Here is a 10,688-nt window from a genome sequence, read left to right on the forward strand (position 1 = left end):
CCCGCAATGCTCACTGTTCATCCAGAGGCAGCATCGATCGGCTTCAGTTAGCAGCAGTAGCGAAGGAATCGCTCGATCGGGTTCAGTTAACAGCCATCGATCGATCGCTCAGGTTCAGTAACACATAGCCTGCAGTGCAATCGCTCGGGTTCAGTTAGAGCCCAACGCCTCGCACACATGCGCGTACGTGAACGAGAGAAACGCGCATCGCTCGGCCCCCGACCTCGCACCGTAACCGGGGACTCCCCGAAATTTTCCTCGCCCTCGCTTCTACCACGGTTTTTTCCATCATGGACGGCCCAAAGAATGTCATGCAGCTACGTCTCCGGCCCGCCCAGGATGAAAAGCCCATTTTCTGTCATGATTTTTTGTCGTAGAAGTAGGAGCCCACCACATCTATGATGATACCGGGTTTTGTCACAATTATCGTCATAGAAGTGTCATATGTATGACAGAAAAAAATTCGTTCGGCCCAAAATGTCACGAATGTGTCTTTTTTTTGTAGTGAGGGGGGTGAATAGGCAATTTTTATGAATTCTTCACTGAGGAATTTCAGGGTGAGGAAATTCCTAAGAGAAGAACAACTTGCAGCGGAATAAGTACTCAGATGTAAACATAACAGAACATAAGCATGGTCTTCATGATGAAATGAAAACAAGCACAAAGTACAGAAAGCGTAAACACAGGATAAAATAGGATGAAGACAAACAGACTGAAGAAATTGAACTGAGGAAATTGAGAAAGTCTTCAGTCAAAGTCTTCAAACAGATATGAACAAGCACACAACACAGTAATGAGGAAATGGAAGGGTTGAGGAAATTGAACCAATAGGCTTGGTGAAGACAATGATTTGGTAGACCAGTTCCAACTGTTGTGATAGTCGTATGTCTGATTACGGCGGCTAGGTATTCAAACCTGAGGACATCCAGTCCCAGACACCCAGTCCCAGACACCCAGTCCTGAACACGCATTTCAGGACACTTAGTCCTCACCGTATTCCCCTTGAGCTAAGGTCACACAGACCTCGCCCAATCACTCGTGGTAAGTCTTCAGGTGACTTCCAAACCTTCACAAACTCGGTCACTCGGCGATCCACAATTTCCTCTTGGATGCTCTAGACCATGACACCTAGCCGTCTGGAAGATGCACAGTCTTGAAAGGTAACAAGCGTCGGATCCACGCATGATCAATCTCTTCAGTGATGCTCAATCACTTTGGGTTTGTAGGTGTTTGGGTTTGGGTTTTCCTCACTTGATGATTTTTGCTCAAAGTCCTCGGAGGATGGGATGCTCTCAAATGACAAGTGTTAGTTTCTCTCAGAGCAGCCAACTAGCTAGTGGTTGTAGGGGAAGGATATTTATAGCCTAGGAAGCAGCCTGACATGATAAGACATAAATGCCCTTTAATGATATGACCGTTAAGTGGGAAGATATTTTGGGACACCTGGCGTGTAGCACAACAACGGTCGGAAATTTGACTATCAAATTCCTCAGGGCTATCATGTTCCTCACTTGTAGGCAATCCATGCTGGCGAATTCTTAACTCCTCAGTTAGAACAAATTCCTCAGAGACCAGAAGAGCTTCGTCTCTGTCACTGAAGAAATTGACCGAACTGCATGAGATTTCCAATGGCTTCACTCGAAGGGATTGGTAGGTGTAGGATTTTGAGTTGAGCATCACTTGGAATCTTTTCCTTAGTATTTCCTCGACCCCCTTTACCAGTACGGTGTTTCCTATGACTCAAGAAAGAGAAAAATAAACTACGAAAACAAAAGTCTTCATGCTTCATGTTCCTCGAATGAATACCAAGTCTTCATGGTCACACCAATTTCTTCACTTTCAAAATCTTCAGAAAGTCTTCAGAAATCCAAAGTCTTCAGTCGAAGAACTTCATTTTTAGGGGTCGACTTTCTCTATAAATATCAAACTCCTCATATACTTATAGACCTGTGTACACTCACAAACGCATCAGTCCCATAACCTATAAGTCTTCAGTACACCAAAATCACTAAGGGGCACTAGATGCACTTATAGTTGGCCGAGAAGAAGGCAAAGGAGAAGCAAGAAAAGTGGCAGTTGCTCAAAGAAGAGGGGATGTGCAAAGCTGCCATTGAGGAGAGAAGAGCACGTGCTGCAGAAAACAGAGCCATGTCCAAGCTGCTCGCCGAAGAGAACAAGATCATGTCAATGAACCGCAATGACATGGACGATCTCACCAAAACATGGCATGATATGACAAGGAGAGAAATCTTGAAGAGGAGAATGGTTGGGTTGGCCAGTGCGTGCTACAGTTCTGGAGATGTTTTCTCTGCTCCATATGGTGGCAATGTTGATGATTTCGGTGCGGGAGTTGGAACAAGCACGGGAGGTGGCTTCGGTGGTGGCGATGAACTTCAAGATGGACTCGATGGCGCAGAGTAAAGATCGATCAAGATGATGCCGAACATGGGCGCAAACTTTTGCAGGGCCCTATTTTGCGTTTGCCGTAATGAACTTGAATTTTATTTGCGCGTAAAACTGGGTTATGTCGTTTGAATTTGAACTTGTTTGTGAGACGCTATGTCAAATGCGAGATTTGCAGTTTTTCTGTTTGCGGGTCGTTGCGGTGGTGCCCGAGCAGAACCCGCAGAAGTCGACCCGCATAAAAGCATATTCCACAAATATACTTTTATGCGGCTCTGTTTGAGGGGTCTGCATCTGTGGCCATCCGTGCTGGCCCGCAAAAGCGGTTTTGCGCGAACTGCAAACGCGTTTTGCAGGCCGGCAGGATGCGAGGTCTGCTAGAGTTGCTCTTAGATGGCAACTTCATTTCCTGGTTCGACGAGGTCATCGTCAGTGGGACCATGATACCTATCTATGGCCCTGTACAGGAACGCCTCCAGATGGTGCTGGCGTCTGCCAAGATAAAAGACCTCTTAGATGGCAGCTTCATTTCTTGGTTCGATGAGGTCATCATCACCTTCCTCGAGAAGTTTAGCATCCTTGTGAAGATCGCGTACGACCTCGCCATACGGCTTGAGCCCATGCATCCAGGTTCCACGCAGCCCTCCCCCCCCCAACCTCATTGACTTCCATGTTGATAACCTCTTTCACGCGCTAGTGGCCTTGCAACCGCCCGACATCATGCCAGAGAATTTCAATCTCGAGGTCGTGCTAGCCACACAGTGCCTCGCCTAGCAAGGCACCATCGATCTACTCACCCATGTCTACGAGCAAGTCGTCTACAAGGACCACAATGTGCTAGAGGACGATGCTAGGACGTTGGCATTCTTCAGTCGCACGGTAACATTGGACGACATCGTTCAAAAGCATGTTGACCTCAGCCGCCGGTCAGTGAGACGACACACTGAGGATGAGAAAGTGGTCGTTGGATGACATCGTTCAAAAGAATCTTGACTCAGCCGCCGGTCCGTGAGATGACACACTGAGAATGAGAAAGTGGTTGTTGATGGACACATATGCATCTTTAGTCTTACTCCCTGTCAACACCGATGAATCGGGTGGGCGTGGCCATAATCCTTATCGCACCGCATTCTCATTTCAGTCAATAAACACTCTTGTAACCTTTCGTTTTAATTTTATTTTTCTTAGCTACACATACTGCTTAGTTGATAAAATGTGAGAGCATCTAGAAATCCTCGGCAAGAACACACCCCAGACGCGACGACAAAGGCCGACCAAACACACACGACTGCTCATAAGCATGATCAAAACCGACGCACCCACTCGGAGCCTGTTGGGGATATGACTACCAGGCATGACCCGCCCAGGAGGGGCCGGGTCAATCACAATGGAGGGTTACTTAAACGAAGCTTGAAGAGTATACAGAGGTGACGGTTTAAGGATAAGGCTTGTAGTAGGCCCAAGCCCAGAGGCGGCTTAAGGCCCGTGAGTATAAACCGTCATGTATGAATAAGACTTGTAAAGAAAGGCATGTAAAAGACGTCATCGAGCCGGACACGTTGTATGAGCCGGCCGGGACTCTGTAGGCCGCAGGGCGTCAACCCGTGTATATAAGGGGACGACCCGGCGGCGGCTTAGGGCAAGAAACAACAAATCAAGAGCCAAGCTAGCGTATTTCGCTCCTTAGTCATCAAAGCCTAGCAATACCACATCAACTGGACTAGGCTTTACCTTCACTGCAAGGGGTCGAACCAGTATAAAAACCTCTAGTGTCCTTTGTCCCGATTAACCCCTTTAAGCTTCCTAGTTGCGATGGATCCACGACTAAGTCCTTTCACTAGGACATCTGCCGTGACAATTCCATGACAGTTGGCGCCCACCGTGGGGCTAGAGCATGGTGGATTTGAGTTCTTGAAGGGCAGCTTTGAAGGGCTCAAGGGATACGCTATGGGTCGGATGACCAAGAGTCGTCGCGGCAAGATCTACATCGACGACGAAGGCTGGGGCCCCGACACCGGCTCAATTGAGTATGAGTACTGGGTCCCCTTTGGTGGAATCCACGTCTTCATCGGCCGGATTGGCGAGCTGGGCCCTGAGACGGACATCTACACCGACCTCATCGAGACGGCTCAGCGTGCGAGACCCGCCCGAACTCAGCCCGCCGTGAGGCGTGCTGATACGTCTCCAACGTATCTATAATTTTTTATTGTTCCATGCTATATTATATCCTGTTTTGGACATTATTGGGCTTTATTATACACTTTTATATTATTTTTGGGACTAACCTATTAACCGGAGGCCCAGCCCAGAATTGTTGTTTTTGCCTATTTTAGGGTTTCGCAGAAAAAGAATATCAAACGGAGTCCAAACGGAATGAAACCTTCGGGAACATGATTTTCGGAACGAACATGATCTAGAGGACTTGGACCCTATGTGAAGACATCAACCAGGAAGGCACGAGGTAGGGGCGCACCTACCCCCCCCCCCCCCAGGCGCGCCCTCCACCCTCGTGGGGCCCATGTTGCTCCACCGACGTACTCTGTAGCGCCCCAAGACCGATGTGCCAGGTGTCCTCCAGTTATTCGCTCTTGTTGCCTTGTCATTGCTTGCGTGTCATGCATTTCATATCATGTCATCATGTGCATTGCATTTGCATACATGTTTGTCTCATGCATCCGAGCATTTTCCCCATTGTCCGTTTTGCAATCCGGCGCTTCCATGTCACCCGGTGCTCCTTTCTACCTCTTTTGTGTGCGGGCATTAAACGTTTTCGGATTGGACCGAGACTTGTCATGCGGCCTTGGTTTACTACCGGTAGACCTCCTGACAAGTTTCATACCATTTGGACTTCGTTTGATACTCCAACGGTTAACTGAGGGACCGAAAAGGCCTCGTGTGTGTTGCAGCCCAACACCCTCTCTAGCTGGCCCCAAACTCACCTAAACCTCCTCCATCATCTCAGTCATTCGATCACGATCGCGTGGCCGAAAACCACACCTCATTTGGACTCCCCTAGCTCCCTCTACCTATACATTTGTGTCTCCCTCCGAAATTCGCGGTCTAACCCTAGTCTACCTCCTCCACCGCGCATCCGGACACGTCCTCGCCGCACCGGACATGTCCACCGCGCCCTCCACGTCGCCCGGCCAATCAGCGGCCGCCACGTCAGCTCGCGCCGCCGCCTCAGTCACTCACAGCGCGCCACCTCAACGCCGCGCCGCCCCACTTCGCCGCCGGGCCCGCGGGGCCCAGATCCGGCCCGTGCAAGCCCGCCGCAGAGCCCATTCGCCGCCGCCCGCTCTGCCCTAGCGCGCGCCACCGCCTCGCCCGCAGTGCACCGCCGCCGCCTCATCGTGCTCACCGGACTTCACCGCCCGTCGCCGGAGCACCACGCCGGTGACCACCTGGCCGCGAGCTCGACGCCTGTGCCCCGTCTCCCTCGCCGGACTCGCTGGTGAGCCGCGGAGCCCGTTCGCCCCCGTCCGGCTTCCTCCTCTCTCTCCCTGACCCCGTCTCTCTCTTGAACAGGGTCGCTGGCCCCGTCGCCGTAGTTAGCCAGGCCGCCGTCACCAAGCTCGTCGCCAGCCTCCTGGCCCTCTACCTTCGCCGGATCCCGGACCCCCACGCCCGGATCTATCTGTTCCCATCGAGCTCCACCGTGCCCGTCGCCGGAATCTCTTGCGCCGCGCCCGCCGGATTTCCTCACCGTCGCGGCCTCCGTCGTCGTTCCCGCGTGCGGGCACACGCGCAGCCGATCCGGCTGATCCGCGCGCCCCGTTGACCTCCTCCCGCGCATGTGGGCCATCGTGCCAGATCCGGCCCACCGCGTTGCTGCCACGTCTACTGGGCCAAGCCCACTGGGTGAGATGCACTAAGCTTTGCCTGAACACGTTTTCCTTATTCCCCGCTCGTCTATGTTTTTTTTCAGAAATCGGCTAAGTCCTCAGATTCTCATAATTTGTGCCCATCTTCATCATGTCATTACTTCTTCACCGTTGCTTCGATTCGTGTGTGTAGCATATCAAAATGTTTGTCTCAAAGAGTACATGATTTTATCTCATTGCATCATTTTCATTTCAGCTCATCTTGATGCCCGAAATGCTGTTGGAAGAGGGCTATGTGATGAATTTGTCCGATCTGTTTCAGCAAATGGCATTTTGTCATTTTTGCCATGAGTAATGTGTGCATGCTATGACCCTGAGCTCTACATCTGTTTTGTTATATGCCATGCCATCTTTACAGTGGTGCTTGCCATGTATTTGTGTGATATTTTTGGTGACTAGCACAAGCTTGCAAAGTAGCATAATCGTTAATGCTGATTTCAGGGACTTAGAATTTCACAAAGTCCTTGTCCTGTTTTTACTTGTATGCCATATGTTCATGTTCTTTCCTAGTGATCCGTGCCTCTTTTGAGGATGATCAGTGAGGATGTTTTGTCAATATTGTGGTGCTCTATCCATCCGTTTCTTTGTTTGCATTTATGGAGCACCCTAACTTGAGTCAATCGAGTTCTACTTTTGCTATATCGTGAATCCTGTTAGATTGTTGACTTGTTAGCGATTTTGCCGAGGATGTTGCTATTGATCCGTGCATGCTATGATGTTGTTCTTGCCATATCTAGCTTCTATGTCATGTCTTCTTAATGGGTGTATGCTTAGTTTGTCATGCCATGCTCTGTAGTGAGTGCATCAAGCTCGTAAACATGTCTACTCGTTAACTGTTTTGCATGCTCCAGTTTTTCACTAAGTCTGAGATCTGTTTATGTTTTTGTCATGTTCACATGCTTGCAATTGTATTTTCTGATCCCTTTTGGCTCAAGGTAACTAAGGGACTTTTGTTAAGTGCTTTGAGTAGCTTCATGCCATGCCTTGCTTTGCCATGATAAATTCCAGACTTGTGTTAATTTCACTAAGTCTGAAACCAGTTATCATTTGCCCTTTTGCCATGCTTGTTTGAACCTGTTAATGGATGAATTAGCCGTAGCTCAGTGTTCATCTTTTGTCAAGCATCTTGAGTGGATCCCTGCCATGTATTTTGTTGCCATATTTGAGTGCTGTAGCATATTTAACTTGTTGCATTTAGATGGCTACTTGCTAATTATCGCAGACCGGTGCCATATTTGTTTTGCTTACCATTTCCAAACCGAGCATCCGATTCCGGTGATCTTTATATCGATTTCAACCAAAATCATCTCACCTTTCCAGTGGCACTCTTGGATTTACATGTTGAGGACAGGTTCAATCATTCCTTTGCAAATCATGCATTTGCATCGCATACCGCATCCCGCATATCGTACCATGTTCTTGTGTTGGTTGTTTACTATTTTGTGTGCTTCTTTCCGGTGTTGCTTCTTCGGGTTGGTTCCGTAACGTCGCGTTTTTGAGGACCCGTTCGTCTATGTCCATTTGTCTTCTTCATGGACTCGTTCTTCTTCCTTGCGGGATCTCAGGCAAGATGACCATACCCTCGAAATCACTTCTATCTTTGCTTGCTAGTTGCTCGCTCTTTTGCTATGCCTATGCTGCGATACCTACCACTTGCTTATCATGCATCCTATATTGTTGAACCAAGCCTCTAACCCACCTTGTCCTAGCAAACCGTTGTTTGGCTATGTTACCGCTTTGCTCATCCCCTTTTATAGCGTTGTTAGTTGCAGGTGAAGATTGAAGTTTGTTCCTTGTTGGAACATGGAGATGTTGTTCCTTGTTGGAACATGTTTACTTGTTGGGATATCACATTATCTCTTTTTTGATTAATACATCTATATACTTGGTAAAGGGTGGAAGGCTCGGCCTTATGCCTGGTGTTTTGTTCCACTCTTGCCGCCCTAGTTTCCGTCATATCGGTGTTATGTTCTCGGATTTTGCGTTCCTTACGCGGTTGGGTTATAATGGGAACCCCTTGACAGTTCCCCTTGAATAAAACTCCTCCAGCAAGGCCCAACCTTGGTTTTACCATTCGCCACCTAGCCTTTTTCCCTTGGGTTAGGCCAGCCCAAGGGTCATCTTTATTTTAACCCCCCTGGGCCAATGCTTGTCTAAGTGTTGGTCCAAACTAGAGCCCCTTGCAGCGCCACCTCGGGGAAACTCGAGGGCTGGTTTTAGTTGTACGGATTACTTATCCGGTGTTGCCCTGGGAACGAGATATGTGCAGCTCCTATCGGGATGTCAGCGCATCGGGCGGTCTTGCTGGACTTGTTTTACCATTGTCGAGGATGTCTTGTAACCGGGATTCCGAGTCTGATCGGGTCTTCCCGCTAGATGGAATATCCTTCGTTGACCATGAGAGCTTGTGATGGGCTAAGTTGGGACACCCCTACAGGGTTATGAACTTTCGAAAGCTGTGCCCGTGGTTATGGGCAGAGGGGAATTTGTTAATGTCCGGTTGTAGAAAACTTGAAGTTTAACTTAATTAGAATTCATCAACCGCGTGTGTAACCGTGATGGTCTCTTTCCGGCGGAGTCCAGGAAGTGAAAACGGTGTTGGAGTTATGCTTGACGTAGGTTGTTCTAGGATCACTTCTTGATCATAGATTCTCGACCGTGCTTTTGCCTTCTCTTCTCGCTCTCATTTGCGTATGTTAGCCACCATATATGCTAGTCGCTTGCTGCAGCTCCACCTCATACCTTTTACCCTACCTATAAGCTTAAATAGTCTTGATCGCGAGGGTGCGAGATTGCTGAGTCCCCGTGACTCACAGATACTTCCAAAATCAGTTTGCAGGTGCTGATGTTACCGAGCAGGTGACACAACCAAGCTCAAGGAGGAGCTCGATGAAGATCTTGTCCTTTGTGTTGTTCTATTTCCAGTTGATCAGTAGTGGAGCCCAGTCGGGACGATCGGGGTTCTGTGTAGCATTTGGGGTAGTCTTCTTTCATTTTGGTTCCGTAGTCGGACCTTGATTGTATCTGGATGATGTAATGCTTTATTCATGTAATTGTGTGAAGTGGCGAGTGTAAGCCAACTATGTATCTCTTTCCCTTATGTATTACATGGGTTGTGTGAAGATTACCTCACTTGCGACATTGCTTTCAATGTGGTTATGCCTCTAAGTCATGCTTCGACACATGGGAGATATAGCCGCATCGAGGGCGCTACATACTCCTTCCTCCTATATATACCTACGTACCCCCAAACTACCAGATAGGGAGCCAAAACCCTAATTCCACCGTCGTAACTTTCTGTATCCGTGAGATCCCATCTTGGGGCTTTTTCGGAGCTCCGCCGGAGGGGCATCGATCACGGAGGGCTTCTACATCAACACCATACCCTCTCCGATGAAGTGTGAGTAGTTTACTTCAGACCTTCGAGTCCATAGTTATTAGCTAGATGGCTTCTTCTCTCTTTTTGGATATCAATACAAAGTTCTCCCCCTCTCTTGTGGAGATCTATTCGATGTAATCTTCTTTTGCGGTGTGTTTGTTGAGACCGATGAATTATGGGTTTATGATCAAGTTTATCTATGAACAATATTTGAATCTTCTCTGAATTCTTTTGTGTATGATTGGTTATCTTTGCAAGTCTCTTCGAATTATCAGTTTGGTTTGGCCTACTAGATTGATCTTTCTTGCAATGGGAGAAGTGCTTAGCTTTGGGTTCAATCTCGCGGTGTCCTTTCCCAGTGACAGTAGGGGCAGCAAGGCACGTATTGTATTGTTGCCATCGAGGATAACAAGATGGGGTTTATATCATATTGCATGAGTTTATCCCTCTACATCATGTCATCTTGCTTAAAGCGTTACTCTGTTCTCTTGAACTTAATACTCTAGATGCATGCTGGATAGCGGTCGATGTGTGGAGTAATAGTAGTAGATGCAGGCAGGAGTCTGTCTACTTGTCTCGGATGTGATGCCTATATACATGATCATACGTAGATATTCTCATAACTATGCTCAATTCTGTTAATTGCTCAATAGTAATTTGTTTACCCACCGTAATACTTATGCTCTCGAGAGAAGCCACTAGTGAAACCTATGGCCCCCGGGTCTATTCTCCATCATATTAATCTTTCAATACTTAGTTATTTATTTTGCCTTTTATTTTACTTTGCATTTTATTTCTCTTTATCATAAAAATACCAAAAATATTATCTTATCATATCTCACTTTCGTAAGTGATCGTGAAGGGATTTACAACCCCTTTATTGTGTTGGTTGCGAGGAGTTTATTTTTTTGTGTAGGTGTGAGGGACTCGTGCGTGGCCTCCTACTGGATTGATACCTTGGTTCTCAAAAACTGAGGGAAATACTTACGCTACTTTGCTGCATCACCCTTTCCTCTTCAAGG

Source organism: Triticum aestivum, chromosome 6A (assembly GCF_018294505.1).
Source record: "Triticum aestivum cultivar Chinese Spring chromosome 6A, IWGSC CS RefSeq v2.1, whole genome shotgun sequence".
Taxonomy (NCBI): domain Eukaryota; kingdom Viridiplantae; phylum Streptophyta; class Magnoliopsida; order Poales; family Poaceae; genus Triticum; species Triticum aestivum.